Source organism: Tupaia chinensis, unplaced genomic scaffold (assembly GCF_000334495.1).
Source record: "Tupaia chinensis unplaced genomic scaffold, TupChi_1.0 Scaffold142061_1, whole genome shotgun sequence".
Classification (NCBI taxonomy): domain Eukaryota; kingdom Metazoa; phylum Chordata; class Mammalia; order Scandentia; family Tupaiidae; genus Tupaia; species Tupaia belangeri.
This window is the reverse complement of record NW_006201913.1, coordinates 215,900-232,826: the sequence shown is the minus strand read 5'-3', so window position 1 is coordinate 232,826 and position 16,927 is coordinate 215,900. Positions and strand designations below refer to the sequence as shown.

The 16,927-nt window shown below is 38.9% G+C and overlaps 3 pseudogenes; 1 reads left to right on the top strand and 2 right to left on the bottom strand.

The window, feature by feature from the left end:
* Window positions 1-12,674: 12,674 nt before the first annotated feature.
* On the bottom strand, window positions 12,675-13,350 carry LOC106733179 (60S ribosomal protein L22-like 1 pseudogene; annotated as a pseudogene).
* Window positions 13,351-13,393: 43 nt separating this feature from the next.
* LOC102471648 (60S ribosomal protein L22-like 1 pseudogene) lies at window positions 13,394-14,442 on the bottom strand (annotated as a pseudogene).
* A 150-nt stretch (window positions 14,443-14,592) lies between these two features.
* Window positions 14,593-15,523, top strand: LOC102471231 (olfactory receptor 7A10-like; annotated as a pseudogene).
* Window positions 15,524-16,927: the final 1,404 nt, after the last annotated feature.

Genomic DNA, 16,927 nt, shown 5'->3' with positions numbered 1-16,927 from the left:
CCTGCTGAAAAGTGTGAGGCATTGTTGCCTGCATGAATAGAAGGTGTGTTTCAGCCTTGAGTTGAAGAGCTCCATTTTCATGGAGCATTTATCTGACAATGTTTCCATCTATCCCTGAAATGTCTATGTATTGTGTTTTCTTAGGAAATGAGGTGTGCCCAGATCTCTAATCTAACAACTACTTTTAGGGACTTGCTCACATCTCTGGGATCTGAATGGGGGTTTTGGTCCCATTCAACTGTCTTTTCAGTTTACATTTAATGGATTTCTCTTCTGTTTCCCTTGCCCAATGGGAACCCATCTTTGACTCCTTAAAGTTTTCTGCTTAGAATTAGAAGTACAGCTGGCAGGTGATCTTGCTGCAAGTTCTTTCTGGTCTACTGGGAAACGGAGAGATCAGTGAAGGTCATCATTACCTTGGGATCTGCAAGATAGGTGTTTTTGGTATCTGCTGTCCACAGCTCTCCACTGTTATTCGAATACTTTGCCAGTGCACTATCCTCTTTGGAGATAAAACTCATTGGTGCGTTACCAAATGTTCATTTTCTTTTGCAGAAAATAAAGTACAATGTCTGAATTAATTACTACTATTTAAAATATTTTATTTCTTAACTCTCCTTCATTTGCTTTGTCTTCATCCAGTTCAGTTCCTTTGTTTAGCAGAATTCCACAAAATATGTGTCACCCACTACTGAGACTGTTCAGCCCCTGGATGTATTTGTGTTGATTTTTTTCTGGTGGGAGCTTGTCCCAAAATGTGTGTAGAAAGCAGCTATTTTATGATAAAATTGTTGTGTAGTGCATGCTTTGTGTGGAATTTAGAGGGAAACCCAGATTAACAATGTCAAAAAATACAAGTAACTAGCCATGGTTCAAATGACAGTGGTGCTATTTCTCTTTTGTGACCTTTTAGACTTTTGTTGTCCCTAAATTCCATTTTATTGGGGACACATTTTCCACCTTTCTTTTTTTTCCTTTTCATTCTGATATTATTTTATTTCAATTTTTGTAATTGACAGCAAAGTCACAATTTCTAAATAAAATTCTTTATAAAAAAAAAAAAAGATGCTGACTCCCACGTGACCAACTGTGGTTTGAGTCCCAGACCCAGCTGCTTGAAATTGAGGCAAAGTGCAGGTGTGTGAATGCCCAAAATCCCAACAGGGGAAAGGATTGCAGCATGGTCATTCTCCTGGGGTTGTTTCCTCACTCTCTCTCTCATTGTGTCTCTCTGTCTTTCTGGTGAGCTTTTTGTCACCCTATGACAAAAAACAACAACAACAAAATGCTGTTATGCAAATAAATTATATAAAATATCTTCTAGGCTAAGTTTATGAGCTCCATATGAAACATAAATTAATTTTTTTGTTTAGAATTGATTCTCATCCCAAAGACATATCATTATGTAGTGCTAATATTCAAAAAAATTGAAAAAAAATCTGAAATCTAAAACACTTTTATTCCAAAGCATTTTGGAGAAGAGGAACTCAGTGTATGATATTATGGTGTATTTGTTATTTATTAAATTATGCTTGTCAATGATAAAGTCATTATTGTTGTATATCAATATTTGAGACCACAGTTTTTCACCTCTGTGTCTATCATTCCTTTCTCCATCCTACCTTAATTGGTCCCCTGATAACATAGACTTTCTTTCGCATACTGATGTGTTCTTTAGCTGGTCATGTTGTCTTATTTTCCTGATAAAATCTTTTCTTCTTATTCAGCTCCAATTCCACAGTACTTAATATATTTCCTGGCAAAGAGAGAAAAAGCAAAAGTTTCTTTGCAGGGACCAGCAGGTAGGATGGTGGTTAAGGCACTGGACTCCCACGTTGCTGATTGTTGTTCAAGTCCCAGACCTGGTGGCTTATTCACTCACTTTCTCCTCCCCGCAGGTCTACTTAATGATAATAAAATTAAACTGAATTAATTTTTTTAAAGTTGCTTAACAAATACATATTTCATATGTGGTCTACAAAGAATGGAAAATCTGTGTAATTCAATTCACTTAATACAGTTTCATGTCAGAGATGGTCTTTAATATGATGTAGTAACATTTTCAGCCATACATGGAATTGCTATGGAAGACTTGCTCTGATGAGGCATAGCTACTCAATGCAACATGGAAGCTAGAGGTCCATGTGTAAGTTTGTTCATTGGAGTGAAGTATTTGGTATCTTGTTCTACATTATTTCATTATATTGTCTTGCTGTTTATGCTTTCAGTTTTCATATGACTCCTTCCATTGTTCTAACAAATATCTCACCCTTTAAATATTTTTGTGATAGGGCCAATAGGTGGCATGGAGGTTTAGGTGACTGGATCCCAGATGGCCAACTTCACGGTTTGAGTCCCAGAGAGAGCAGCTTGAATATCACTCTGGGTGCGTGTACAGGCATGCCCAAAATCCCAAGAGGAAAATCAAGATTGAAGCTTGGAGTGGGCAGGGGGAGAGTGACTCTTTCTCTCTCTCCTACCCTCTCTTGTTTCCAGTGATTGCATTTTCCCTATAGAAAAAAAAAGTGATAAACATTAAAGTGGAGGTAAATAAACAATCTGTATGTTTATACTAAAGTCATTTCTGTGATTCTTTTATAATCTAAACTTTCTTCCATCTTCATGATCCAAGTGTGGAAGGCCAGATATTATACCCTACATATGAGCAATTGTTTGTCCATTTTGCTCCTTCTCCAAGCAGAAGCACCTTCATCTTTGAATTTTACTTACACTTTCTTCCTCCTTTCTCCCAGACTAAATAAAGTGATTAAGTCTTACTGCCTTTGCTAACTAGCCCAGAAACCCTTTTGTTTATATGTTCCTTAACAATGTAACCACCAGTCTCCAGTCCCCTGCCCAAAGCCATGGGGACCATTAAACAAAGGTCTGAAGAATGCCCTTTGAAATAATTAACCTTCTTGATTCAGCTTCTGTAACTATTTGCATGAAAATCCCACTCCATTTCCTGACATTTTGGACTTTCTGCACCCCTGGTAACTGAACCCCTATAAAAAGACTGCTCAAACTTCAGTTGGGACTGCAGTTCTGCCTCCTGGCCCCTGAGCCTCAAGCTGTACTCTCTGGCCAGCTAATAAAGACTCCCTTTAACCTTCATCTAGCTTTGGTGGTTGTTCATTTGGTGGAACTCTACAACACTAGGACAGCTCAAAGAAGAGCTTCAGGGTCTTGCCGGCATAGCCTGTGGAATAGGCACCTGTGATTCAGGGTCACAATTTATTACTACAAAACGTTTATGTCCTACAAACCTTTCATAGTTTCCTAGCAGGGAATTCCAAAAGTATTCTCTTTCAAATACAATTATCTGAAATAATCTTGACCATCCATTTAATCAAGAATGTTGTCTTTAAATATCAGAACTAATGCCTATAAGTAAGAGGCAGCAAACTTCTCTGAATGTCTTTAGTTTTGTTTGAATTAACTATTGTAATGGTGGGCTATTGCTGCATAACAAACCAACCCAATAATTAATGACTTAATGTCATGCTTTTGTATTACACTGCAGTCTATATTGGCAATGTCTTCTCATTAGGGATTTGGACGTATGAATTGTGGAGAAAAAAAATATTCAGTTCAAAAGACTATTCATATCATAATTTGTTCTTGAATTCTGAGTAGAAAGGACAATTTGAGAGGGGAAGATCAAGAAAAGTGGTGGTATCTTACAATGCCTCTTACAGCTTCTTTTTAAGCACTGAATGTGTCTAGATGCTCACTTTCTTTAAGCCAAGAAAATACCACATGTCTAAGCTCAAAGTCAACCATTGTAGGGGATATACACTTCTCCTATCTGAGGTAGCAACAAAATGCAGAGCTAATGGCAGAGAAGCATAATCCTATCAGAGAGACAAAGGGAGTGAATTAATAAGTGAAAATAAATTTTCTACCCAGGGGATAAACAGGCACATAAACATTCCATATATCTGTTGATGTTGTATGTTTATGAATGACATGCTGTAGTGTTGCATCAACATGACAAGAATTCCTTGAAGACTTGAAGGAGTTCCTAGAAGTCTTGGAGAAATAATTTGATACACCAAGCAGTACCAGCCTCTGAAAGATTCCCAAGAGTAAAACATAGGACAATTTAAAAGAGTCAAAAAAATTTTTTTTATATTTTTTAAATTGCCAGAGTGTGAGTTCAGCAGAGAGAGAGAGAAAAAGAGGAGAAGAAGGAGAAAGCACCCCTCAGTGGGACATGGTTATGCCACCATTTCTTCTCCATTTCTCCATCCTGCCATGATTTGAGTCATATACTCACACATATCTAGCATGTTTTTCAAGCTTCTGGATTTGGAATTTAAACCATAGTCAGCTATGTGGGAACTGGGTTCCTTAACCATGAGAACATAGGACTACCCAGAGTCTATAATTTTTTAATATGATTATTTTAAGTCATCATGGGGCATCAGTGATGACTACAATGAAGCATCATTCATCAAACACTCCCAAGGACAAGTGTGACTGATTGAGAACCACTGATTCAGAACTTGAACCCTGAAAGTATAATGACAGAATTTCTTTAAGGCATCATCCTTTACTTGGCTTACAATGATAGGCAGTATAAAGTCCCACACATTAGAACTCTCCTGAGCACCATTTGGTATCACTTCAGGTGTGACAGGAACCATGGCTGACCTCTGCATAATTGGTCTTGGCAAGAGTCACCACTCCAGGGTCTGCTACTGCAAGGTCATGCAGACCCAGGAAGGAACAGATAAAGACCCAAAATGAGAACTAGGGGGGTCCAACTCCCTAAAGGTGGATCACAAAGACCCACCAAATGTTTTATGAATGTTTATTCCACTAAACCTAACTCCCCACCACATCAGTTGCACATCCAGTCTTTCAGAATAGCTTGATTAGCCTATAAAAGAAATCCCCCTCCTAAGAAGGGGCTGAAGCATCCCCAGCTTTAGACAACCCCCCACCCAGGCGCTCTTTTTCACAACAAACTTTCCTCTTTTTTTAAGAAAGAGATTTTTTTGAGGATGAGAGATGGGGGAGAGTGAAAGGAAAGGAATCAAAGAGAAAGAGAGGCAAGATATTTAAGGGATAGAAATGGATGATTGTTGATAATAATATGTATGAAATATTCAAATAGACTGGTGTGGAGTGTATTCATGTTGGGTAAATTAACTTTACAAGCTGTAATGATGTATATTGATTGAATGTATAAAGTAAATTAAAATAATGAAAAAAATAATAAAAACTATTTTAAAAGAACAGATTTTTGCTATAGTGCACATGCGCTCACAAGAGAGACAGAGAGTAAGAAATCACCTCCCATGGAAATGACAATGCTACAATTCCTTCTACTCCATTCTCCTCCTATAACTTTCCTTGTTTCTTGACATGATGTATCCTGAGTGTTACTCTGAAGGTGGCAAGCAAGTCACTAAGACTTACTTCCACAATGAAGGATAAAGGTGGTTTTTTTTGGTTATGTTTGTTTTGTTTGTTAGAGGGTATGTGAGCTTGTCAGAGAGAGACTGAGAGACACAGAGAGAGAAGGAGAAATTGCCCCCCCCCCCATGGGCAATGGTCATGCCACCATCCCTTCTCCATCTCTCCCTCCTTTCAGGATTTTGGACATATTCACCGGGAGTGTTTACCAAGCTGCCAGGACTCAAATTGCACAGTTGGCTGTCTGGAGACAGCTGTCTTAATCTGAAAGTCATGGAACTGGCCTGAAGAAGGAAGTTCTTAAAAGCAGAACATCACAGAATAAATGTGTAAAACTTAAATCAGACAGTCTCTTTCTTCTTTCTTTCTTTTTTGTCTTTTTTCTTTCTTCTCTTTCTTTTCTCCTTCTTTTTCTTTCTTTCTTTTCTTTTCTTTCTTCCTTTTTTCTTCTTTCTATTTTTAAATTTGCTCTAGAGAATCTGTGCTCACTGGAGAGAAAGAGAACCCTGCTAGGAGGGATGAGCACACTACAATTGCTGCTTCTCCATTTTGCCTTCAAGATTTGGGGCATGCGTGCACATGTGTCCAATGATATTTTTAAGTTACTGGGTCCAGGTCTCAAACTGAATGTGCAATCAGCCATAGGGGATCCAGCCTCCTTAAGCCATTCCACCTGGCTGGGCCATATCAGACAATTTCTATAAGACATCAGTCTCACATCATGGTGAATAAGATTTCAATATATCTGTAATAATGAAAGAAAATTTATGATGGAGGGGCAGTAGGTGGCAGTAGGTGACCTTGGTTTGAGTCCTGTACCGGGAGACCTGCTTTCTCACCTTCTATCTCTGTCTCTCTCTTTTTCTCTAGTGAGCACACAAAACCTATAACATTTTTAAAAATAATAATAAAAAGAATACTAATTTTTTTTAAATAATGATGAGGGAATAAATGATAGCTCTTAACCTGGGATTTAGACATGACATTCTAATTGCTTTGGCAAAGGTTTCATGAAGCCAGGAAGTAGAATGCTTATAGTTTTAAGAAATATACCTCTCTCCCTCATTTTAAGAAGAGTAAGTTTTCTGATGTGTATCAGAGGATACAACAAAGTAATGCTTTGAACACCACAGGGTCCTCACTAGACTTGGAAATAAGGTAACTCAAAGGTAGGCTAAGGTGTTATTGAAGCAGGCCAGGAAGACTGTAGCCATTTTGAAATTAGGAGAGGTCTCTAATAAAAACAATATGATGACATGTTGAGTCATGGGGCTAACTGTTTGAAGAATGGTAAAATCTTCGTGTATTTTTATAATTTTTAGGTTTTTGCCCTAGGGCATATGTGTTCACTGGGAGAAATTAGAAATCATCTCCAAAAGGGGATGGCCATGCTTGTACTCCCTTCTCCATTCTCCACCTGGTATTTTGGGCATGTACACATGTGCCCAGCATGATTTTCAAGCCACAAAGTCTGAGACAGGAACTGCAGTAGGTCGTGTGTGACTCCAGGGCCTTAAACACCTTGTCACAGGCTGGCCCCTTATTTTATTTTTATATATTTTTAAATTTTCATTTTCTACTTCACAAAATCCCTTCCAGAGGGCCTAGGGCAAGTCATACCCACACCACAAATATTTACAGACTATTTTGGTTTAGTTGATAACAGGACCCGTCCCACATCCTGTCCCTGGTATAGTATCCTTGCAATGGGTGAGAGTCATGGCCATGATCACTAACAAACCATTTTGACTCATTGATAACAGGACTCTTTCAACATCCTGTCCTCAGGGGACCAGCAGTTAGCGTAATGGCTATGTCGCTGAACTCCCACGTGGTTGACCGTGGTTCGAGTCCCGAACCCGGTGGCTTAAACTCACGCTGGGTGCATATGCATGTGTGCCCAAGATCCCGAGAGGAGAATGGAGGAGAGGGGATTGTGTCATGGCCATCCCCCTTGGGGAGTGATTTCTTGCTTTCCATCTCTCTGTCTCTCTCTGTCTTTCTGGTGAGCACATGTGCCCTATAGCATAAATCTCTCCAAAAAACCCAAAAACAAACAAAAAACATCCTGTCCTCAGGGCAGTATCTTGTGACATATACTAGCCCCCTTGTCTCTGTGACAGTGCACTCTTTGCTGATCCCTTCCTAAATTACAAACATTCCTTTCCAATCACCAACCTAAGTATTGTAAAATCCTTCTATAAACTACAAGCCCCCACTTCCAGATGCTCCATCTTTTGGGGCCAGACCAATTCCAAACCTTGTCTCTCACTCTCAAAATCAAATAAAAGGAACCGCTGTATCTAGTTGCTCCACGAAAGGCGTGTTTGCCTTTTCTCTGGGAATAGTTACATATATTTGTGTTTAGAAATAAACCACATTAATTATTATTTCTGCAGAGTTGGTTATTTCTGTTGGCATTTTAATTTTTTTAAATTTAAGATGGGGTATGTCCTCCTATATTTCTGTATTAATAAGAAAGATCCAGGCTAAGGGGATGTTTGCACCTTTTACCTTGCAACTGCAGTTCATGCAGCCTACATCCCATAGTCCTTTCTTTTACATGCAGATATTCACATAAAAATTAATTTATTAATAAGAAAAAGGGGCATATTCAAGAGCTTTACTTTATAATTATTTATCTGTGAGGATAAATACACTTGTGAGATTGTTAGTCATTTACTTTCCTTTTTATAAAAAAAGAAACTAGGAATGGTACTTGAAGGAAATCAAAATAATCACTTAGAAGAAAGTGAGTGACTCTGATTAATCATAGTGAGGAAGGATTTGCACCTGCTTGTATCTCGTGCTTATAAATACTGAAAACATGCTGAGCCTTTTGAGACAGTTTGGTGTACTCACTGTTTGTCTCCCCATAACCAGTAACAAAAATAAACTTGCTTCTTGTCCAGTCTCTGCCTCTCCTTTCATTGACTGTGAGAAGCAGATGGACTTAGCTGGGAACACTTGAAGGCAGAACCTGTGCAATACAGGCTAAAGTGTGTGGGGAAAATAGTAATAATAGGATTCACCTGACTTCCCCGATTTTTTTTTTTTTTGAGAGGTCCTTTTTGCTATAGGGCACATGGGCTTGCTGGAAAGACAGAGAGCCAGAGAGCCAGAAAGTGAGAAATCAACCCCCAGGGGGGATGGCCACACCACAGTCTCCATTCTCCTTTTCGGATTTTGGGCATGCATGCACAGGTGCCTGGTGAGTTTAAGTCACTGGGTCCAGGACTCGAACTGCGGTTGGCTACATGGGAGTCCAGCAACATAGCCATTATGCCAACTGCTGGTCTCCCTCTCCATTTTTTTTTTTTGGAGAGATTTTCACTGTAGGGCGCGTGCGCTCGCCAGACAGACAGAGAGAGACATAGAGACAGAAAGTGAGAAATCACCCCCCAGGGGGGATGGTCACGCCACAATCCCTTCTCCTCCATTCTCCTCTCGGGATCTTGGGCACGCACGCACACGTGCCCGGCGTGAGTTTTAAGCCACCAGGTCCGGGACACGAACCACGGTCGACTACGTGGGAGTCCAGCAACATAGCCATTACGCTAACTGCTGGTTCCCCTCCCCATTTATTTTTAAATGTAGAAAGTTTTTTGTCACTTGGGGTCAGGCCATCTGCAAGGAGAGTTTCCTTTCCATCCCGACCAGTGTCCATAGGGAAATCTGCTTCGAGGTCAGAATAACACTCTGGAAAATAGGCTTAATGAACAGGTAGAGGGAGCTGTAAATATCTTCTCAGCTCTTTTCCTTTAGAGAGCATAACTTGGGCCAGAAGAAACATGGCTGTTTCTTATGGGCTCCCAGTCTGGCTCAGGGACCAATGTTTGACTCTTCCTCACTGCCTTGTCTGAGACACAGCTTCAGTCTCCATCACAGACCACCTACGGTGGAACTCAGGCTTTCACACAGAGGCTGTCCTCTCAGACCCCATACAGGTGAGTCAGAGAGCACAGAGCACAGCAGACACTGCAGCAGCAGGTCAGAGATGATGGAAACCAAGAATGTTCATCCAAGATAAACTGAGAGCTAAACCAGCCTAGCCCACATCTGACAGAGATCTGTTGTTGCTTGTTTAGTTAATGCATTTATTTGTGATGTTAAAAAGAGAAGGGAACATTGGACTGAGTGAGGTAGAGACCATCATTGTTGACAATGAGATGATGGGAATGGAAGTCCAATTGATGACGATGTGTTTGATAATATTGACTAGATTTTTTTTTTGAGAGGTTTTTGCTGCTTGCTTTCTTACTTTTCCTCTCTCTGTGTCTCTCTCTGGTGAACACACATGCCCTCCAGCAAATTAGATGATACTAATAAGTAAAATTAAACGATTCTTTAAAAAACTTTAAAAACTAAAAATACCTGGACACATACAATGTATAAAATAAGCCTGAATAAAGACATATACCGGATTATTATTATTTTATTTTTTAGAGAGATTTTTGCTATAGGGAGCATGCATTTGACGGAGAGACAGAGAAAGAAAGCAAGAAATCCCCCCCCAAGGGGGTGGCCACACCACAATCCCTTCTCCTCCATTCTCCTCTCCAGATCTTGAACACAGACACACACACACCAGCCTGAGTTTAAGCCACCGGGTCTGGGACTCAAACCACGGTCGACTACATGCGAGTCCAGCAACATAGCCATTATGCAAACTGCTGGTCCCAATATTGACTAGATTCATGTACAGTGCACTCCTGCTGGGAAAATTTATTTTGTAGATGTGAAGATGTACAATTATTAAATTAAATAAATACATAAATAAAATTTTAAAATAATATTAACATCTTTTAAAAAGAAAAAATAAGAATGGGAAGTGTCAAGTACTTCCATTCAAAATAAGTCCAAGATATTTTGAAAGTGAGAGGAGTGGAGAAATGGAGGATTAGGTATATAGGGATATGCAGTGAAGTGAGGCCATATCATTTTTGTAAGATAGATTTTTTTTTTCTATAGAGTGCATGCTCTCACTGGAAAGACACAGAGAGAGAGAAAATGAGAAATCATTCCCTAGAGGGGATGGCCATTGCAATCTCTACTCTTTCATTCTCCTCTTGAAATTTTGAGTATGCATGCATGTGTGCCCAGCATGAGTTTCAAGCCACCGAGTCCGGGATTCACACTACTGTTAGCTATGAGGGAGTCCAACGTCCTAACCACCACTGCCTGCTGACTGAGGCCATATTATTTTTATTTGGAAGATGGGGTCTATTCTCCTATGTTTCAATATTTATAAGAAAAATCCAATCCAGGGGGCTGTTTGCAGATTTTACATTGTAGCATAAATTCATGACGCATACATTTCATAGCACCTTCTCTCACACTGGATATTCACATAAAAATATTTAATTAATTATGAAGCGATAAAAGACATATCAAAAACTTTTAATTAACAATTATTTCATTACCCATGAGGCTGAATACACCTGTGAGGTTTGTTAGCTATTTATTTTCCTTTGTGCAAATTCGCTATGTAATTTTTGCTTTGGATGGCAGATTCAGCGTGATTTTACTTTTATATTTGATTACATCCTTTTCTACAACATATTGGTGCTTTTTCCCCCATCCACTTGGCTGTTGTAATTTAGTTCTTTTATGTATGTATATATAGAATTTGGGTGAGAATATGTGAAAGTTTATACATTTTGCAAAGCCAAGTCTACTTGTTGATCATATTTTTCCCACGTACTGACCACCCCCAATTGTTTTTCTTTTGTTTATTGTTTCTTTGTTTGTTTATTTTGGAGATATTTTTTGCTATAGGGCATGTGCACTCACCTGAGACACAGGAAGAAAGCAAAATATCAGCTCCTGGGGAGATGGCCAAGCTACAATCCCTTCTCTATTCTCCTCTCAGGATTTCTGCATGTATACATAAACATTTGGCAAGAGTTTCAGGTTGCCAAGTCTCCACTTGAACACCAGTTGACCACATGGGAGTCCAGCACATAAACCACTTCATCACATGTTGATCTCCTCCATTTATTTTTAAATATAGAAAGCTTTTTGCATCCTTAGTTCTCATACTGTTTTTGTATCTCTGTTATTCCATATTGCACCTTTCAGCTTTCTTTGGTTAGATTTTTTTCTGTGATAAGTGTGCGAACTCACCAAAGAGAGAGAGAGAGACAAAGATAGATAGAGGGGAATTGAGAAAGCACTACTCATAGGAAAATGGCCATGCTGCAATCTATTCTCTATTCTATTCCTGGGATTTGGGGAATGCATGCATATGGGCTTGTCTTTTTTTTTGAAGTCACTGTGCCCAGGACTTGAACCATGGATTTGAAATGTGGAATCCAGTCATCCTCAACTACCATGCCTTTGACTGGTCCCATTCATCATTTTTTAAAACTTACATCACCTTCTGACATTGTTTGAAATGCACTACACTTTACCAGTTCCCCAAAGATTACCTGTATTTTCATTAGGTATATTTGAATATGTATACATACATAGATTTATATCTTTATGTAAGATGATATTCTTTTAACTGTTTCTTCCTGAGTTTTAGAAGACTTCTTGTTATATCCTTTTATTTCTAAGTCTTGGGCAATTTCATGTTGAATTAATGACCCATGTTGATATAATTAAATTAATATTATTTGACATCTTTTTTCCAGAAGTTAGCTTTAATCTCTCAATTTAATTCAATTTGGTACATTGCAGTGAAACCACTGTAATTAGCCTAATGACTTTCTTATTATCATTCTTTTTCCATAAGTCCTTAGGGGCTCTTAAAGTTTTCTTTCTGAGGACCAGCAGTTAGCATAATGGCTATGTTGCTGGACTCCCATGTAGCTGACTGCAGTTCGAATCCCAGACCTAGTGACTTAAACTCACACCAGGTGCATGTGCATGCATGCCCAAGATCCCAAGAGGAGAATGGAGGAGAAGGGATTGTGGTGTGGCCATCTCTGCTGGGGAGTGATTTCTTGCTTTCTGTCTCTCTGTCTTTCTCGTGAGTGCACACACCCTATAGCAAAAACCTCTCCAAAAAAGAAAAAAAAAGTTTTCTGTCTGCATTAGACAAATATTCATATTAATACCCTTTTAATTCATTAATAGAATCCAGTGCACATTGTAAATGCTCTTCATATTTTTACTTTTTAATTAACATTTTTTACAAGCAGTGACTTTTATTCATTAATAAACTGAAAGTCTATTTCCAAATGATTCTTTCTCATGTATCCTGTATGCTTTACTTAGTAAGCAAAGCCTGGTAAGGCGAGACTTCAACTGTCCTCAGGCTCTGACCCTTCTTCATCTTGACTAATCTGTAAGTAACGAAGTTCCTAAGTCTCCTTGTCAGAAACAACCACACAAAGCTAATCACGAAGGTTGTTCTTCTTAAGGTATATCTTGGTGCGGTATTTCAAATAACTTTTAGAGATCTGTTTCTTGGAAACAATCCAAGATTTGGGTTTTTTGTTTGTTTGTTTGGCAAGGTTTTTGCTATAGGTCGTGTGTGCTCGACAGACAGACAGAGACAGAAAGACAGAAAGCGAGAAATACCCCCCAGGGGGGATGGCGACGCCGCAATCTCTTCTCTGTTCTCTTCTCGGGATCTTGGGCACACATGCACACGTGCCCGGCATAAGTTTAAGTCACCAGGTCTGGGACTCAAACCACGGTCGACTACATGGGAGTCCAGTGACATAGCCATTACGCTAACTGCTGGTCCCCTGTGATTTTATTCTTGAGGCGTTCAATGAGAACTACATTTCCAAGGTTGCCAGTTTTCCCATTGACTTGAACCTTTTCCTGCAGAAACTTCAAAATTTCCAGAGTCAAAAATTTTATCTTCTACTGGATGAGTAAGGTCCAAATAAAACTTCCAGGTTGACCTCTTAGGGCTTCTTGTCTTTTGGCAGCCAGCCCTGAGGTCAGAAACAAAAGCTTAACTAACATTTTAGGTTAACAAGTGATAGTTGTGGCCTGGTAAGGCGAGACTTCAACTGTCCTCAGGCTCTGACCCTTCTTCATCTTGACTAATCTGTAAGTAACGAAGTTCCTAAGTCTCCTTGTCAGAAACAACCACACAAAGCTAATCACGAAGGTTGTTCTTCTTAAGGTATATCTTGGTGCGGTATTTCAAATAACTTTTAGAGATCTGTTTCTTGGAAACAACTGCGCTTTTATTCTTCTTTTTTTTTTTTTTTTTTTGGCAAGGTTTTTGCTATAGGTCGTGTGTGCTCGACAGACAGACAGAGACAGAAAGACAGAAAGCGAGAAATACCCCCCAGGGGGGATGGCGACGCCGCAATCTCTTCTCTGTTCTCTTCTCGGGATCTTGGGCACACATGCACACGTGCCCGGCATAAGTTTAAGTCACCAGGTCTGGGACTCAAACCACGGTCGACTACATGGGAGTCCAGTGACATAGCCATTACGCTAACTGCTGGTCCCCTGTGATTTTATTCTTGAGGCGTTCAATGAGAACTACATTTCCAAGGTTGCCAGTTTTCCCATTGACTTGAACCTTTTCCTGCAGAAACTTCAAAATTTCCAGAGTCAAAATTTCTATCATCTACTGGATGAATAAGGTCCAAATTAAACTTCCAGGTTGACCTCTTAGGGCTTCTTGTCTTTTGGCAGCCAGCCCTGTGGTCAGAAACAAAAGCTTAATTAACATTTTAGATGGAGAAGTAATAGTTGCATCTTTAGGGAATTTTGATTATCTTGGAATGAGATTAGGAGCTTTCTTACTTATCTCTTCCAGCTTTCTACTAACTTGGCCTTTGAAATTGATTTTATAGACAATTTTATTGCCTGTGAGAACATAGTAATAAACTCATACATATATATGAGATAATAATATATATATACACACATATATATGTATATACATATAGGGAAAACTTGAAAGTACTTCAAAGTATTTGTGGAAAATGGAACACTAAAGTAAGTGTTTATCTTGGTGCAAAATTTTTGAAATTTATACATAGATTTTTTTCATAACACACATTTTACATGAAATTTTTGAAGACTCTCCTACCTCATATAAGAGATACTACTTTGGAAATGCAGTAATATCAATTGTTTTCTAAACTGCAAAATAATGAGTGCAACACTTCAACAATGTCGGTAATATGTGTTTGTATGAAAAGTACTCATGTTATTTTTCTCTTTCTTCTTAGTTCTTTTTACCACATGGAACTGGGGAATGACACACAAATTTCAGAATTTCACCTTCTGGGATTTTCAGAGGATCCAGAATTGCAGTCCCTCATATCTGGGCTTTTTCTCTCCATGTACCTGATCACTGTGTGCGGAAACCTGCTCATCATCCTGGCCACCATCTCAGCCTCCCACCTGCACACTGCCATGTACTTCTTCCTCTCCAATCTGTCCTTCGTAGACATCTGTTTCACCTCCACCACTGTCCCACAGATGCTGGTGAACATCTAGACCCAGAGCAAGGTCATCACCTATGCAGGATACATTACCCAGATGTTCTTTTTTATACTTTTTTCAGATGTGGACATCTTTCTGCTTACCATGATGGCCTATGACCAGTATGTGGCCATCTGTCATCCTCTGCACTACACGGTCATTATGAACCCTCCACTGTGTGCGTTGATGATTCTGCTGTCCTGGATCATGAGTGCCCTGCATTCCCTGTTACATAGCTTAATGGCATCACAGCTGTCCTTCTGTACACATGTGGAAATCCCCCACTTTTTCTGTGAACTCAATCAGGTGGTCCATCTCGCCTGTTCTGATACCTTTTTTTAATAACGTGGTGATCTATTTGACAGCTATGAGCATAACTGGCAGTTCCCTCACCTATATACTTTACTCTTACTCTAAGATAGTTTTCTCTATTCGTGCAATCTCATCAGCTCAGGGAAGGTATAAAGGCTTTTCCACCCGCGCCTCTCACCTCTCAGTTGTGTCCTTATTTTATTGCACAAGCCTGGGAGTGTATCTTAGTACTGGTGCTACCCACAGCTCACACTCAAGTGCAGCAGCCTCCATGATGTACACTGTGGTCACTCCCATGCTGAACCCGTTCATCTACAGTCTGAGGAATAAAGATATAAAGAAGGCTCTGAAACCACTTTTCAAAGGAGAGAAATAATCAGGCCATTTTTCAAGGTTACGTGAGATTCCTTAGACTCACATATTGTGCCTCTTCAATATGACTGTAGAACATGAATTCCATCCATCTCTTTACATTAGTTTCAATCTTTTTGACCTCTGTTTTCTATACAATTTAATTTTTTTAAAACTTTCTGCTCTCCCTGAATTCAACAATTTTTCCCTTTACCTACTTCCCCAAATTTATTCCCAAACTAAGATTAGGGATAATTTGGAGATTCACATCTCTTTCATACAGGTTGAGCATCTCTTATCTAAATCCAAAATCCAAAAATCAAAAGCTTTCTGAGAAGATAGAAAATTTCATACTTGATATCATGTAATAGGTCACAATCAAAATACAGCCATACAAAATGATTGCATAAAATTACCTCAGGTGATATTTATTAGCTGTATATGAAACATCAATGACTCTTTTGTTTATACTTGAGTCCCACCCAAAAGACCTATCATTATGCAATGCTAATATTCAAAATTTGAAAAATAATCTGCAATCTAAAACACTTCTGTTCTGAAGTACTTTTAAGAAAAGGAATTCAATGTGTACAAAAGTGTATTTTGTATTTATTAAATTATACTTGGTGAGACCAGCAGATGATTTAATGATTACATCACTGGCAGTGATTGAGTACCAGACCTGGCAGCTTAAAACTCAACCCAGGCACATGTGCACACATGCCCAAGATCCTGAGAGTGGAGGAAAAGTGCTTTCAATGTGGCTATCCCCCATGGGGAGCGATTTCTCACTTTCTGTCTCTCTGTTTCTCCAGTAAGTACATGCACCCTATAGCAAAATGAAATTTGTCTTAAAAAATTATGCTTGGCAATGATAAGGTTGTTAATATAACTTCATTGTACATGAATATCTGTCTCGGTGTCTATTATTCCATTCTCCATTACTACCTTAATTGGTCCCTGATGATGTAGACTTTCACATACTCATGTATTCTTTATCTTGTCATGGCATCTTATTTTCCTGATTAAAATCCAATTCAGCTCAGTGTTCACAGTGCTTACTACATTCCCTGGCAAAGAGTAGTAGAGCAAAAGTTGCTTAACAGGGACTGGCTAGTGGTGTGATGGCTAAGGCACTGGACTCCCACAGGGTCAACTGCAGTTTGAGTTCTAGACCAAGTGGCTTGCTTTTGCACTTTTGCTCTCTCTCTCTCTCTCTCTCTCTTGGTCTCTCTTTGGTTTAATTTAAAAAAATAAATTAAATTAAATAATGATTTAATAATAAATAAAATAATACAATGCATAATAATAAAATAAATACTAATAATAAAATAAATTATGTAAATAATGTTTTTTAAAATAGTTGCTTTACAAATACATGTTCCAAGTGAGGTCTACACAAGAAGGTAAATCACATAGCTCAATTGAT